The following is a 16502-nucleotide window of genomic DNA, read 5'->3' as shown; positions in this document are numbered from 1 at the left end:
TAGGCCTATAGTAAGAAAACTATTAATATGGTCTGATACTTATCTTTATGAAAAATATTGCTAGTGTAGCCTATGTCTCTTTAATTGTGTCATTTGAGAAGCATCTTTTGTTATGTAGCTTTAGCTCTTTTAATGAGTATAAGGATACATGTATTTCCTTGTTTATAGTGCTGCTTTTATTTTCTTGTTCCCCACACTTTATGGGCAGCAAACAGTAACCCCCAACAGTCAGGCACACTTCTATTTTTTTAAAAGAATACAGTGATTAAGGTCGGGGAGAGGCCTAGAGAAAGGTGAGCTATCAAAGAACAAAAATACCATAGGATGGAGGCTTGAGATGGAGAGGGAAATATAAGTTGGCTAAGAATGATAAATTAAATGTGACATGTGAAGACACATTTCTTTGTGAAGATGTATGCATGTCCTGCATAAAGTTTCTCTCCAAATTCATCAATACCTAAATCAAATTTTACCAAGATTAAAGTTGTGTAGCTCAGACTTATTGATAGAGTTAGAAATGATTATGGAAAATAGAGTATCACAATTCTATATTAAAGTACTGGTGAATGCAATCAGCGATCTTTAAAACATTAAAGTTCTAGCAGCTTATTTTTAACATTTATGTCATAAGGATGTTGTTGAATTCTTGGTATTGCTTATTAAAATATCTAGTAAGTGGCTTACATGCTAATAAGGGTTTATACAAGTCACTTCATAATCAGAAGCATGTTGTTGTAGTCATATTGTAGCTGCATCCGGGCAATAGTTATCAATAACCTGCTATAATTGTTTATCAAGATTTTTAAATTAGAAACACAATCTTACTGGAACCAGAAAAAAGTCATGCAGCAAATGGGCAGACATGACCTTTTGGTGGAGATGACAAATGGCTTCTTGATTCTCAGAGCTGGAAATTAACCTAATATGGTAATAATTGACATATATAAGAAAGCCAATCCATAAACTAAGGGCCTGATTTTCAAAGATGCTGAGCACGTATAGCTCCCATTGACGTTAGCTGGAATTGGGGGGTGCTCAGCACCTGCTTTCAGATCCAAAAGACATTCATCAGTCACCTCATGGTTTATCAGTTTAAAAACTGCTTTTACTTTAAAATGTCATATACATATCATGTGCATTCTGTCTGTGTTAATCACACTGTAGGGTTCAAGGTGTTGGTCCAGCTATACCGAAAGAAGGACAGGAGACATTTGATATGGCTTTAAACAGGCCGCATCTTTATTATTAGATGTCTGAGAATACCCAGCAGATAAAAGTGTACAGTGCAGCTAACCATTCAATAATTACCCGGGGCTTCTGCAGCACCCCCCTCTTTTTGCATCCAAGTCCCCCACAGCCAGTCCATTGCTGGGACCTTCATAGGAGGGTTAAGGTGGGCTATAAGAAAGGGGTGGGGGTTGGCTCCCTGCTGTACCACTCAGAGGAGCCCCAAATCCCCATTCTGTTCCTTTAACCAACTGCTCCATGTAAAAGAGGGCTTCACCACATGGGGCTGCCCCTCTTAAACCCTTCCATCCATCTGGTACCCATCTTCTCCCCTTTTGCAGCAGTTTGACCTCTTTCCCCAACTCCCTAGCCCCCAGCCATAAATCACTGTTCCCTTCATTCAGCCAGCCAAAAAAATTCCCCTCCCCAATTAAAGATGTGGTACGGTCATTCATAAAAGCTACATCCCTTCCAAATCCAGTGATAAATTCAAACTTTAAAAATAGCAGGGGAATACTTTAGGCTATTTAATGATGTTTTATAGTCCTGTCATCATTGTACCACCTTGCTTTCCAGTAATGATTCCACTATAGGGTGATATTAATTGCCATAAAAAGAAAATCCATCCAGGTCTTGAAAATTCACAAAAATTAAATAAATGAATTAATCAGTCATTTGTCACTGATAATTCTACGGAAAAAGGAACAGAGCCCTGGAAATAATGCATTGGCTTCAGATGCTCTCTTACTGTGAAATGAAATTAAGGCTAGCTGAAATATTTACACAAAAGATGAGCTTGATATATAAAGATTGGGTCTGACCATACTCCCAGGAAGTGCAGTAGAGTTCAGCTACAGATTTTTGGGTTATTCCCATCTTTAGTTATGTCAATGTATTTTTCTCTATACTCCCATAGACATGGGCAGCAGGTGGAGCCCCCCCTTTAGGGAGGCTAGTCCCTGGCTCCACCCCTTCCGCCTGCCCCCTGACATCTGGAGCCCCGAGACCCCCTGGCCCCTCCAGTGGCTGGAGCACCCCCAACTTCTCCACCCAGAGAAACCCTAGGCTAGCCACAGCCTGGAGTGCCCCCCTTGGCTGGAGGAGACCCAGGCCGGCCGAAATCCCAGGTAGTACTACAATTGAATGATGCAATTACTATTATAGACAGGTTTGCTTTTTATCATCCCAACGGCTTTGTTACATTAAAAACATAGCTTTAAAAAAAAAACAGGTACAACAGTTAGTTTATTCAATTTATAGCTAAAATTCTAAAAGGGACAAAATACTTTTCAGTAACAGCTGTTTCACACCCCTTCCTGAAGCACGTTTAGTATGGGCCCCGTGGAAGGGCCAGCATCAACCATCTTTGTTGATGTAGGCTAATGATTTGGCACACACAAGGTGGCTTGTGACTGGCAGGTTCAAAATCTACGACTGGCTGATGCTGCCTAGTGGTAGGGATGGTACTACAGCCATCAGCAAAATAAAAAGACCTGGATAAACTCCATCTCCACCTTGCTTGACAGCAGGTGCGCTTCTCACCCACTTTCTCTGAAAGACATATTCCCAAGAGGTGACTTCTTATTCCCAGGTGGTATGAAGGCAGGCAGGGTATGCTGTACAGACTGAATGCTGTGCTTCTTGGTTTCAGTTAATTCTTTAAGAAAATATCAGCTAGAGGCCTTTAAAGTAGATATTTCTGTGTTGTATGTTGTTGTTTTATAGTTTGCTGGGGATGCATTCATCAATGAAAATATTCTGGGAACTGTAATAAGTAATGCAAGGTGGGATTTCACTCCAGGTTTGAAATCCATAAAAAGCTTTGAGGCTTCCCCTTGGGAGACTGTTCATGGTTCAACCTGTATCACCTATGTGCTCGGAGCATCTTATGTCTTCAGTGTTAATATGAATTATTTTCATTAAAGAGTATCCTTTCTTTCAGCAATAAGGGCTTTGAATTTCAATTTGTCACCTATTTTGATCTTGGTTAGCATGGACCCATGTTCCCTGAAAATTCCTGCAGCTATTGGGGCAATAAACATGCGTTGGATGGATACTTGGTTACCATTGGCAAACCCTTTCCCCACACAATTTTAATCTTTTGTCTGAGGTCCTTATAAGGGATGTGACAGGTATGACACTTAAACATACTAAAACAATTTCTGACATACCTGGTTTTCAAACCCTAAATACCTTGACTCTGACAAATTGTTCGGTGAAGCTCAGTTAGATTTCACATTTTTCTGTGAAATAAAGACTGCACTTAAAAATCAGCAAACAGACAAAACAACAGCAACCCAGAAACCAAAGTACAGCAGTTACTCACAGTCAGATTATTGTGAAGGCAGTCTACAACTCCAGCATAATTCCAAAATGTATCCGGTTTGGCATCATCTTCAGGGCCTCATCTGGTTTGATGACAATGTCTCCATTATTACTCGTGGTACAAAAGCGGTCTAACTTTTCAGGCATACTGACACTGCAAGGTTCAATGCTTCCTCTCGTCTTGTTTCTCATAATTTATATTAATACAATGAACAGAAATTACTTTTTCCAATTTGCATTTATACAATATATTGATGATATCATTTCTTCCTGGGGCATCTTTTGTTCCTGAAGCTAAAAAGCACCTTCAGGATTTTGTAACTGAGTTCAAATGACTCTAATTGACTTTAAATTGTTCCTTAATATTACATTTCCACCCTTTCCTGTCACTCCTCCCCCCCACACCTACCACCGTACACCAAATTACCTTCACATTTCTTCTGTTCGAGTGACTGACCCACTAATGTAATCCTCATGATGATTTTGGATGGAACGGTTTTCCAAATATAAATTCTAGATACTTCAGTCTATTTTTAGATAATGGCATGAACAGCTCAGAACAGAAAATGTTCTTATCTCTTTAAAATAACAATATTAATGCATAGCAGTTAATCACATTTTTTAATCTGCAGTGTGTTTAACAGATATTCACTGATGAATCCCCATAATACTATTATGATCTAGGGAGGTAGCAGAAAAAGAAAGTTCAGTGGAGCTGTTGACAGTCAGTGTGAGAGTTAGTTAGTGGTCACTTGCTCAGGCCACTAGAAAATGCTTCACTAGCATAAGGAGTTTTCCATATTTTGCAGAACTGGCTCCTGCATGTGTATACATCATGATGATATTCACCTACTAAACATAGACAATGGGTGAAATCATCCCCACATTCAAAATAACTGGGGGGATACCATTGAATTCAATGAGGCCAGGATTTCACTCGGTGTTTTTACCCCAGTTGTACACATTGTACCAACACATTTTGTAAGGGGTTTAGGGTGAAGCCTTCACTCCCACAAATGGTGCATTTTTACAGCAAGATAGTGTCCTGTAAAATCCTAGTGGAAGCAAGGCATTGTACTTGCTAACTTCTGTGTAGAGAGCCTAGCTCAACCACAGGTATAGCAGAGGTACAGTGTTAAATCAAGTTAGCTATATTGCTGTAAGAGTACATTTTGGTAGTGTAAACATGGCCTAGGATTTGGGTTTATTTTCTTTGAGAACAAGGCTTGGAATTAACATGTGGATGGAACTACCAAAGACAGAAATTGAAGTTGCAATCTTGAACATCTTTCAAGAAAGAATTAGACAATTGGGGAGGAAAGCAAAATGGATCTAGAGGAGGGAAGGCCACATTGCCCAGTTTGGTTCTTAAGTTTTGTATGTGTTATTTCAAAACTGTGGGCTCAAATCACAATTGATAGGGGACTAACAGGGAAAGAGAGAGATTATTAATTATTACTTAGTCAATGAAACTGTGTAAGGCTGTGCACACAGACAAAATATGCAATGTATGGTATTATTTTATTTGCATTTTATTAGAATAGCACCTAGAGGCTCTGAAATGGGGACCCCAATGTGCTAGATGCTGTACAAACACATAGTAAGAGTCAGTCTATGCTTAACAGTCCGATGTCCCAATCGTGCAATTAATTGTTGTAAACACATCCCTGCACCGAAGTGAAGTACACTTGAATTTTTGAAGTATCCTCCGAATATATGAAAATTACAAAACAAAATGTTAAACAACAGTTAAAGCTGTGTGACCTTGGGTCATTCATTTGACCCAAGCTACCATGCACTTGGCGTCAAGCAAAGATTATTGCCATTCTCAAGCCAGGCAAGGACCCCCACAACACGGCGAGTTACTACCCAATATCCTTGATGTTAGTGTGTTTTAAGGTGTGTGAGTGCTTGATCCTCCAACAAATCACTCTGGAGTTGGACGATGTCTTTCAGGTTGACCAAGCAGAATTCAGGAAAGGACACAGTGCCTGAGATTAAGTCTTGGCCTTGACCACATATGTCAAAAATGATTTTCAACAAAATCTAAAGACTGGAGCCATGTTTATAGAGTTGACCACCACTTATGTCACAGTTTGGGACAGAGGCCTTCTGTGTAAACTCTCTTGAGTTTCCCTACATTGGGTGGTCGAAGTAGTAGAGCTATTCCTCCAAAACAGGTGCCGCTGAGTACACATGGGTGACCTTGCAGTTCGTGGAAGTGTCAGATTAATAGTTTTTCTCAAGGTTTAGTTCTTTCACCAATACTGCTCAATGTGTACATCAACGATTTGGCAGCAACACTCTAATGCAAGTTTATCTATGCTGACATTAGCTGAAGCTATCAAGCTCAGTCCTTCTCAGAAATTGACAAGGTCCTGAACAATGATATGAAGCTCATGGCAGACTTCTGTGGTCGATGGCACCTGCTGCAAGCTTTTGTTAGGCGGTTTCTATTTCATCTGCATAATGCAAGCGCAAGCCACGAGCTAAATATTTTCTGAAATGACCAACACTTACAGTATAAACCACGCCCAGTTTACCTCAGCATGACATTGGATAGGTCATTGATGTACTGCAACCACTTGAAGACAGCAACCAAAGTTAGCGCTCGGAACAACTTGCTCAGAAAATTGGGTGACTCAACCTAGAGTGTAAGCATCCGGACACTTAGATCATCAGCGCTTGCCTTCTACTTTTCAACAGCAGAATACTATGCTCCTGTCTGGTGTCGCTTTTCTCATGCGAGGCTGGTCGATGTAGAACTTAACAAAGCTATGCGCATTGTTACTGGTACTTTATGTGCAACTCTGTTGCCATGGCTGCCAAACCTTAGTAACATAGCATGACCCCATATTTGCCATGTGAGGGCCTGCTCCTGGCCATTATCCATGAGAAAAACAACTTGCTTCTGAACTCAAACCTCTTCAACTATCTTGCCAGTTTGCCTGTCTTCTAGACATCCTTTAAGGTCACTTATGCCACTACAGGACATGATAGTGGAATGTGCTTGGCATAATGAATGGTCAGTGATGACAGTCTTTAATCACTCTCTCGTCACCAACCCTGAATCTGAATCGCACCTGGAGCTGCAGCTAGCGAGAGATGTCAAGAGTAACAAGAAGGGTTTTTTCAGGTATGTTGGCAACAAGAAGAAAGCCAAGGAAAGTGTGGGCCCCTTACTGAATGAGGGAGGCAACCTAGTGACAGAGGATGTGGAAAAAGCTAATGTACTCAATGCTTTTTTTGCCTCTGTTTTCACTAACAAGGTCAGCTCCCAGACTGCTGCGCTGGGCATCACAAAATGGGGAAGAGATGGCCAGCCCTCTGTGGAGATAGAGGTGGTTAGGGACTATTTAGAAAAGCTGGACGTGCACAAGTCCATGGGGCCGGACGAGTTGCATCCGAGAGTGCTGAAGGAATTGGCGGATGTGATTGCAGAGCCATTGGCCATTATCTTTGAAAACTCGTGGCGAACGGGGGAAGTCCCGGATGACTGGAAAAAGGCTAATGTAGTGCCAATCTTTAAAAAAGGGAAGAAGGAGGATCCTGGGAACTACAGGCCAGTCAGCCTCACCTCAGTCCCTGGAAAAATCATGGAGCAGGTCCTCAAAGAATCAATCTTGAAGTACTTGCATGAGAGGAAAGTGATCAGGCAACAGCCAGCATGGATTCTCCAAGGGAAGGTCATGCCTGACTAATCTAATCGCCTTTTATGATGAGATTACTGGTTCTGTGGATGAAGGGAAAGCAGTGGATGTATTGTTTCTTGACTTTAGCAAAGCTTTTGACACGGTCTCCCACAGTATTCTTGTCAGCAAGTTAAGGAAGTATGGGCTGGATGAATGCACTATAAGGTGGGTAGAAAGCTGGCTAGATTGTCGGGCTCAACGGGTAGTGATCAATGGCTCCATGTCTAGTTGGCAGCCGGTATCAAGTGGAGTGCCCCAAGGGTCGGTCCTGGGGCCGGTTTTGTTCAATATCTTCATAAATGATCTGGAGGATGGTGTGGATTGCACTCTCAGCAAATTTGCGGATGATACTAAACTGGGAGGAGTGGTAGATACACCGGAGGGCAGGGATAGGATACAGAAGGACCTAGACAAATTGGAGGATTGGGCCAAAAGAAATCTGATGAGGTTCAATAAGGATAAGTGCAGGGTCCTGCACTTAGGATGGAAGAATCCAATGCACCGCTACAGACTAGGGACCGAATGGCTAGGCAGCAGTTCTGCGGAAAAGGACCTAGGGGTGACAGTGGACGAGAAGCTGGATATGAGTCAGCAGTGTGCCCTTGTTGCCAAGAAGGCCAATGGCATTTTGGGATGTATAAGTAGGGGCATAGCGAGCAGATCGAGGGACGTGATCGTCCCCCTCTATTCGACATTGGTGAGGCCTCATCTGGAGTACTGTGTCCAGTTTTGGGCCCCACACTACAAGAAGGATGTGGATAAATTGGAGAGAGTCCAGCGAAGGGCAACAAAAATGATTAGGGGTCTAGAACACATGACTTATGAGGAGAGGCTGAGGGAGCTGGGATTGTTTAGCCTGCAGAAGAGAAGAATGAGGGGGGATTTGATAGCTGCTTTCAACTACCTGAAAGGGGGTTCCAAAGAGGATGGCTCTAGACTGTTCTCAATGGTAGCAGATGACAGAACGAGGAGTAATGGTCTCAAGTTGCAGTGGGGGAGGTTTAGATTGGATATTAGGAAAAACTTTTTCACTAAGAGGATGGTGAAACACTGGAATGCGTTACCTAGGGAGGTGGTAGAATCTCCTTCCTTAGAGGTTTTTAAGGTCAGGCTTGACAAAGCCCTGGCTGGGATGATTTAACTGGGAATTGGTCCTGCTTCGAGCAGGGGGTTGGACTAGATGACCTTCAGGGGTCCCTTCTGTCATAAATATAAAGGGAAGGGTAAACCCCTTTGAAATCCCTCCTGGCCAGGGGAAAGCTCCTCTCACCTGTAAAGGGTTAAGAAGCTAAAGGTAACCTCGCTGGCACCTGACCAAAATGACCAATGAGGGGACAAGATACTTTCAAAAGCTGGGAGGAGGGAGAGAAACAAAGGGTCTGGGTCTGTCTGTATGCTGCTTTTGCCAGGGACAGAACAGGAATGGAGTCTTAGAACTTTTAGTAAGTAATCTAGCTAGGTATGTGTTAGATTATGATTTCTTTAAATGGCTGAGAAAAGAATTGTGCTGAATAGAATAACTATTTCTGTCTGTGTATCTTTTTTGTAACTTAAGGTTTTGCCTAGAGGGGTTCTCTATGTTTTCTAATCTAATTACCCTGTAAGATATCTACCATCCTGATTTTACAGGGGGGATTTCTTCATTTCTATTTACTTCTATTTTCTATTAAAAGTCTTCTTGTAAAAGACTGAATGCTTTTTCATTGTTCTCAGATCCAAGGGTTTGGGTCTGTGGTCACCTATGCAAATTGGTGAGGCTTTTTATCCAACATTTCCCAGGAAAGGGGGGGGTGCAAGTGTTGGGAGGATTGTTCATTGTTCTTAAGATCCAAGGGTCTGGGTCTGTAGTCACCTAGGCAAATTGGTGAGGCTTTTTACCAAACCTTGTCCAGGAAGTGGGGTGCAGGGTTTTGGGAAGTATTTGGGGGGAAAGACGCGTCCAAACAGCTCTTCCCCAGTAACCAGTATTAGTTTGGTGGTGGTAGCGGCCATTCCAAGGACCACGGGTGGAATACTTTGTACCTTGGGGAAGTTTTGACCTAAGCTGGTAAAGATAAGCTTAGGAGGTTTTTCATGCAGGTCCCCACATCTGTACCCTAGAGTTCAGAGTGGGGGAGGAACCTTGACATGGTGGCATAGTGGTGGGATTAACCTGAAATCATTTTGAGATCCAGTTGAGATTTTTTGAACTAGAAATACAGATTTTAAAAAGGAATTTTTTTTTCCTGTGGCTTTGAAGCAGCTTTGAAACTGAAAGCATCTTGGGTTTTCCCTGCTTTGTGGCCAAGCAGAGACAAAAGGGGATTATCTTGTGAATTGCAGGTTTTCTTTGCCTGGAGGCAGGGTACTTAACTCCTGCAGGGAAATTCACAGTCTTCCAACCCAGAGGTTTTTTTTTTTTTTCTTTTCTTCCTAAAAGTAAATAGGGGGTGTGTGTTCTACCCATTTGCTTTTTCTTTGGGCTGGGTAAGCAGGTTTCCAAGTAGTTTGGAGGTTTTTTGCTTTAAGTTGGGCCCAGAACAGAGACAAGGGAATTGTCTTTTTCTGTAGGCTGACAATCACTATCAGAGAATAGGTATTCTATTCCAGCACAGCAAAATTTTACAGCCAAGTTTTGTTTGTTTATTTCTAAACCTCGGGTGTAAAGTTAGTTAAAAACAGAGAGGTTAGAATGACCAAATCCTCAGCTCGACTACAGCTGGAATTAGCCAAATTTCAGGCTGAGGAAAGACAAAGGGAACATGAAAGACAGATAGAACTCATGCGGCTGAAGAAAGAACAAGAAAGGGAGGCAGAACAACACCAAGCGGCTGCTCACAGGAGAGCTATGGAAGCGAGGGACAAAGAACTGGAGGAGAAGGAAAAAGAGAGGAAGTATGTGGAGGAGATGGAGAAGATAAAGGCTCAGCAGAATATCCCAACAAACCCTAGTAATCCTTCTCCAAGTACCACTTCCCATCCCAGAAAGTTCCCCACCTACAAGGCAGGCGATGATACTGAGGCCTTCCTAGAAAACTTCGAAAGGGCCTGCCTTGGATACAACCTCTCTACTGACCAGTACATGGTAGAGCTGAGGCCGCAGCTCAGTGGACCCTTAGCTGAGGTGGCAGCTGAAATGCCTAAAGAACACATGAACAAGTATGAACTGTTTAAATCCAAGGCGAGAGTCAGAATGGGGATAACACCCGAGCAGTCTCGTCGGAGGTTCAGAGCCCTAAGGTGGAAACCAGACATGTCATTTACCCGACATGCCTACCACATTGTGAAACATTGGGATGCCTGGATATCAGGAGCAAGTGTTGAATCTCCAGTAAATTTGCCCTTCCTAATGCAAATGGAACAGTTCTTAGAGGGTGTTCCTGAGGAAATAGAAAGATACATCCTAGATGGGAAACCCAAAACTGTAATCGAGGCAGGAGAGATTGGAGCCAGATGGGTGGAGGTGGCAGAGAAGAAGAAAACTGGTCGCAGTTGGAGCGGAGACCAGAAGGGACCACCCCAGACCACACCCTATTACCGGGGGCCGCCCAAGGCCCCACCTACCTCCCAAAGAACCCTCCAGACCCCTTATCGTCCTGCCACCCCGTTCTCCAGCAACCCTCCTCGCCCCAGGGACCCGTCAGCTGGACGATGTTTTAAATGTAACGAGCTGGGGCATGTAAAGGCCAACTGCCCCAAGAACCCCAACAGATTACAGTTCATTGCACCGGAATCACACCAGAGGTCCACAGGCCCAGATACTTCCCAGATACCCTTAGAGCGGAGGGAAACTGTGAGTGTGGGCGGGAAGAAGGTCACCGCGTGGAGGGACACCGGAGCACAAGTGTCAGCTATCCATGCTTCCTTAGTGGACCCCAATTTAATCAACCCAGAGATCCAAGTGACGATTCAACCCTTCAAGTCCAACTCTTTCAATTTGCCTACAGCCAAGTTGCCTGTCCAGTACAAGGGCTGGTCAGGAATGTGGACTTTTGCAGTCTATGATGATTATCCCATCCCCATGCTGTTGGGGGAAGACTTGGCCAATCATGTGAAGCAGGCCAAGAGGGTGGGAACGGTCACCCGCAGCCAGGCTAAACAAGCCGTGAGGCCTAGCTCTGTTCCGGAAACTGCTATCAGGACCCAGTCAGAGGTGATGGACCTGGACCTTAGGCCAATGTCTGCAACAGCAGTAGTGGATCCAGTCCCAGAGACCCAGACGGAACCAGTCCCAGAACCGGAACCAGCCGAACAACCAACACCAGACCCTGTGTCAGCACTGAATCCAGTACTTGCAACCTCAACACCAGAGGGCCCCACTGAACCTGAACTGGCAGCAGCCGATAACCCTACACAAGAGGCTCAGCCGGAGCCTGAATCCCAACATAGTGCACCAGCGGAGAGCGGTTCACAGTCAACAGAAACAGCTCCATCCCCTATATTGCTTCCAGAGGGACCAAGCCTAGGTCCACAATCCAATGAGGGACTGATGTCTCCAGCATCAAGGGAACAGTTCCAGACCGAACAGGAAGCAGATGAAAGCCTCCAGAGAGCTTGGACAGCGGCACGGAGCAACCCACCGCCTCTCAGCTCTTCTAATCGATCCAGGTTTGTTGTAGAAAGAGGACTTTTATACAAGGAAACTCTTTCTGGTGGACACCAGGAAGACTGGCATCCTCAGAGACAGTTGGTAGTTCCAACTAAATACCGGGCCAAGCTCTTGAGCTTAGCCCACGATCACCCTAGTGGCCATGCTGGGGTGAACAGGACCAAAGACCGTTTGGGGGGGTCATTCCACTGGGAGGGAATGGGCAAGGATGTTTCTACCTATGTCCAGTCTTGTGAGGTGTGCCAAAGAGTGGGAAAACCCCAAGACCAGGTCAAAGCCCCTCTACAACCACTCCCCATCATTGAAGTTCCATTTCAGCGAGTAGCTGTGGATATTCTGGGTCCTTTTCCGAAAAAGACAGCCAGAGGAAAGCAGTACATACTGACTTTCATGGATTTTGCCACCCGATGGCCGGAAGCAGTAGCTCTAAGCAACACCAGGGCTAAAAGTGTATGCCAGGCACTAGCAGACATTTTTGCCAGGGTAGGTTGGCCCTCCGACATCCTCACAGATGCAGGGACTAATTTCCTGGCAGGAACTATGAAAAACCTTTGGGAAGCTCATGGGGTAAATCACTTGGTTGCCACTCCTTACCACCATCAAACAAATGGCATGGTGGAGAAGTTTAATGGAACTTTGGGGGCCATGATACGTAAATTCGTAAATGAGCACTCCAATGATTGGGACCTAGTGTTGCAGCAGTTGCTCTTTGCCTACAGAGCTGTACCACATCCCAGTTTAGGGTTTTCCCCATTTGAACTTGTATATGGCCGTGAGGTTAAGGGGCCATTGCAGTTGGTGAAGCAGCAATGGGAGGGATTTACACCTTCTCCAGGAACTAACATTCTGGACTTTGTAACCAACCTACAAAACACCCTCCGAACCTCTTTAGCCCTTGCTAAAGAAAACTTACAGGATGCTCAAAAAGAGCAAAAAGCCTGGTATGATAAACATGCCAGAGAGCGTTCCTTCAAAGTAGGAGACCAGGTCATGGTCTTAAGGGCGCTCCAGGCCCATAAAATGGAAGCATCGTGGGAAGGGCCATTCACGGTCCAGGAGCGCCTGGGAGCTGTTAATTATCTCATAGCATTCCCCACCTCCAACCGAAAGCCTAAGGTGTACCATATTAATTCTCTAAAGCCCTTTTATTCCAGAGAATTAAAGGTTTGTCAGTTTACAGCCCAGGGAGAAGATGATGCTGAGTGGCCTGAAGGTGTCTACTACGAAGGGAAATGTGCTGGTGGTGTGGAAGAGGTGAACCTCTCCATGACCCTTGGGCGTATGCAGCGACAGCAGATCCAGGAGCTGTGCACTAGCTACGCGCCAACGTTCTCAGCCACCCCAGGACTGACTGAACGGGCATACCACTCCATTGACACAGGTAATGCTCACCCAATTAGGGTCCAACCTTACCGGGTGTCTCCTCAAGCTAAAACTGCTATAGAACGGGAGATCCAGGATATGTTACAGATGGGTGTAATCCGCCCCTCTGAAAGTGCATGGGCATCTCCAGTGGTTCTAGTTCCCAAACCAGATGGGGAAATACGTTTTTGCGTGGACTACCGTAAGCTAAATGCTGTAACTCGCCCAGACAACTATCCAATGCCACGCACAGATGAACTGTTAGAGAAACTGGGACGGGCCCAGTTCATCTCTACCTTGGACTTAACAAAGGGGTACTGGCAGGTACCGCTAGATGAATCTGCCAAGGAAAGGTCAGCCTTCATCACACATCTCGGGCTGTATGAATTTAATGTACTCCCTTTCGGGCTGCGAAATGCACCCGCCACTTTCCAAAGACTTGTAGATGGTCTCCTAGCGGGATTAGGAGAATATGCAGTCGCCTACCTTGATGATGTGGCCATATTTTCGGATTCCTGGGCAGACCACCTGGAACATCTACAAAAAGTCCTTGAGCGCATAAGGGAGGCAGGACTAACTGTTAAGGCTAAGAAGTGTCAAATAGGCCTAAACAGAGTGACTTACCTTGGACACCAGGTGGGTCAAGGAACTATCAGCCCCCTACAGGCCAAAGTGGATGCTATCCAAAAGTGGCCTGTCCCAAAGTCAAAGAAACAGGTTCAATCCTTCTTAGGCGTGGCCGGTTATTACAGGCGATTTGTACCGCACTACAGCCAAATCGCTGCCCCACTGACAGACCTAACCAAAAAGAAACAGCCAAATGCTGTTCAGTGGACCGGAAAGTGTCAGAAGGCCTTTAACAAGCTTAAAGCGACACTCATGTCTGACCCTGTACTAAGGGCCCCAGACTTTGACAAACCGTTCCTAGTAACCACAGATGCATCCGAGCGTGGTGTGGGAGCAGTTTTAATGCAGAAAGGACCTGATCAAGAATTCCACCCTGTAGTGTTTCTCAGCAAAAAACTGTCTGAGAGGGAAAGCAACTGGTCAGTCACTGAAAAAGAATGTTATGCCATTGTCTACGCTCTGGAAAAGCTACGCCCATATGTTTGGGGACGGCGTTTCCACCTGCAGACCGACCATGCTGCACTAAAATGGCTTCACACCGTCAAAGAAACTAACAAAAAACTTCTTCGGTGGAGTTTAGCTCTCCAAGATTTTGATTTCGACATCCAACACATCTCAGGAGCTTCTAACAAAGTGGCTGATGCACTCTCCCGTGAAAGTTTCCCAGAGTCAACTGGTTAAAATCGTCCTTGAGATGTGGAAAATATTGTTAGTCTTTATGTACTTGGTAGTATATTTAGAGATGCATGTGTCTTATTAACTCTGTTTTTCCTAGAGCTCCAGGAAGAAATCCCAGCGAGTGTTTCACCCTAGCTGAGATTTGGGGGGCGTGTCATAAATATAAAGGGAAGGGTAAACCCCTTTGAAATCCCTCCTGGCCAGGGGAAAGCTCCTCTCACCTGTAAAGGGTTAAGAAGCTAAAGGTAACCTCGCTGGCACCTGACCAAAATGACCAATGAGGGGACAAGATACTTTCAAAAGCTGGGAGGAGGGAGAGAAACAAAGGGTCTGGGTCTGTCTGTATGCTGCTTTTGCCAGGGACAGAACAGGAATGGAGTCTTAGAACTTTTAGTAAGTAATCTAGCTAGGTATGTGTTAGATTATGATTTCTTTAAATGGCTGAGAAAAGAATTGTGCTGAATAGAATAACTATTTCTGTCTGTGTATCTTTTTTGTAACTTAAGGTTTTGCCTAGAGGGGTTCTCTATGTTTTCTAATCTAATTACCCTGTAAGATATCTACCATCCTGATTTTACAGGGGGGATTTCTTCATTTCTATTTACTTCTATTTTCTATTAAAAGTCTTCTTGTAAAAGACTGAATGCTTTTTCATTGTTCTCAGATCCAAGGGTTTGGGTCTGTGGTCACCTATGCAAATTGGTGAGGCTTTTTATCCAACATTTCCCAGGAAAGGGGGGGGTGCAAGTGTTGGGAGGATTGTTCATTGTTCTTAAGATCCAAGGGTCTGGGTCTGTAGTCACCTAGGCAAATTGGTGAGGCTTTTTACCAAACCTTGTCCAGGAAGTGGGGTGCAGGGTTTTGGGAAGTATTTGGGGGGAAAGACGCGTCCAAACAGCTCTTCCCCAGTAACCAGTATTAGTTTGGTGGTGGTAGCGGCCATTCCAAGGACCACGGGTGGAATACTTTGTACCTTGGGGAAGTTTTGACCTAAGCTGGTAAAGATAAGCTTAGGAGGTTTTTCATGCAGGTCCCCACATCTGTACCCTAGAGTTCAGAGTGGGGGAGGAACCTTGACACCTTCCAACCCTGATATTCTATGATTCTATGATAAATGCTCCTACTTTTGCATATACATATGCTACAGAGTGATTAATTAGGCCCTATATGTTGTCATCAAAGAAACCAGCACAGAGATTTCTCCAAAGTATTGTTTGACTAAAGATGATAAATTTTAATTTTCAGATGAATGATATAATGCTATTAATAATTCAATGTGTTTTAATAATAATGTTTAATTCCTAATTGGGTTTTTTAAACGGAAGCAAACTTCAGCTGTGATGTAATCCGAATGTAAGACATCATTTAAAATCTGCAGTACAGAATTCCCATAGAAATGCCATTGATGAACGCTACATGTTCTTGTTCCTATGTGAAACTCTTCAAAAGTTAATTTCTGGGTTTCATCTTTATCTTGGGCATTCTTGAAACTTGTTACATTGCCTCTAATAGTACTTCTGTTTCCTTGAACATTCAAGGCCTTTTCAGTAATGGTGACTGTTCCTCCAGATAAAGTTACCCTCTAAAGCACATTAACTGCTTATGAAATGGCCAGTATGGCGTGATGTGTTTCCGTCCTCCTGGAGTTGAGTGAAAGTCCTTATTGGCCTCTACATGAAGGTCCAGATTCTACTCTTACATGATAGTTTATAATGTGCTATTACTACTAGGCTGTTTTCTGCCCATGACGCTTCAGTTTCCAATGGAGGCTAAAGGTGTTTCCACAATGTTATAATTCAGAGCTAAATATTTATTCTTCATTTATTTAGAAACATTTATAAATGTAACATAATTGTTTATATTCTTCTTCCACATATTGCTTGTTTCTTTCCAAGTTCTATGTTGCTGAAATAGATGTAACAATGGACTAGGTGAATGAATAGATATTCCACATCTCTAACTTCAGATTTTCTTTTACTTCATTGTTTGAATGATTCCTTCTT

The 16502-nt window shown here is 43.9% G+C and overlaps 1 protein-coding gene across 9 annotated transcripts in view; it reads left to right on the top strand.

Moving 5' to 3' along the window:
* RBFOX1 (RNA binding fox-1 homolog 1) overlaps positions 1 to 16502 on the top strand; it is a 425562-nt gene that overhangs the window by 269694 nt on the left and 139366 nt on the right. The gene's annotated exons all lie outside the window — the stretch shown is intronic.

Source organism: Eretmochelys imbricata, chromosome 10, assembly GCF_965152235.1.
Source record: "Eretmochelys imbricata isolate rEreImb1 chromosome 10, rEreImb1.hap1, whole genome shotgun sequence".
In the NCBI taxonomy this organism is placed as follows: Eukaryota; Metazoa; Chordata; order Testudines; family Cheloniidae; genus Eretmochelys; species Eretmochelys imbricata.
Note: the sequence above shows the minus strand (reverse complement) of the source record. Positions and strands in the feature narration are given on the sequence as shown.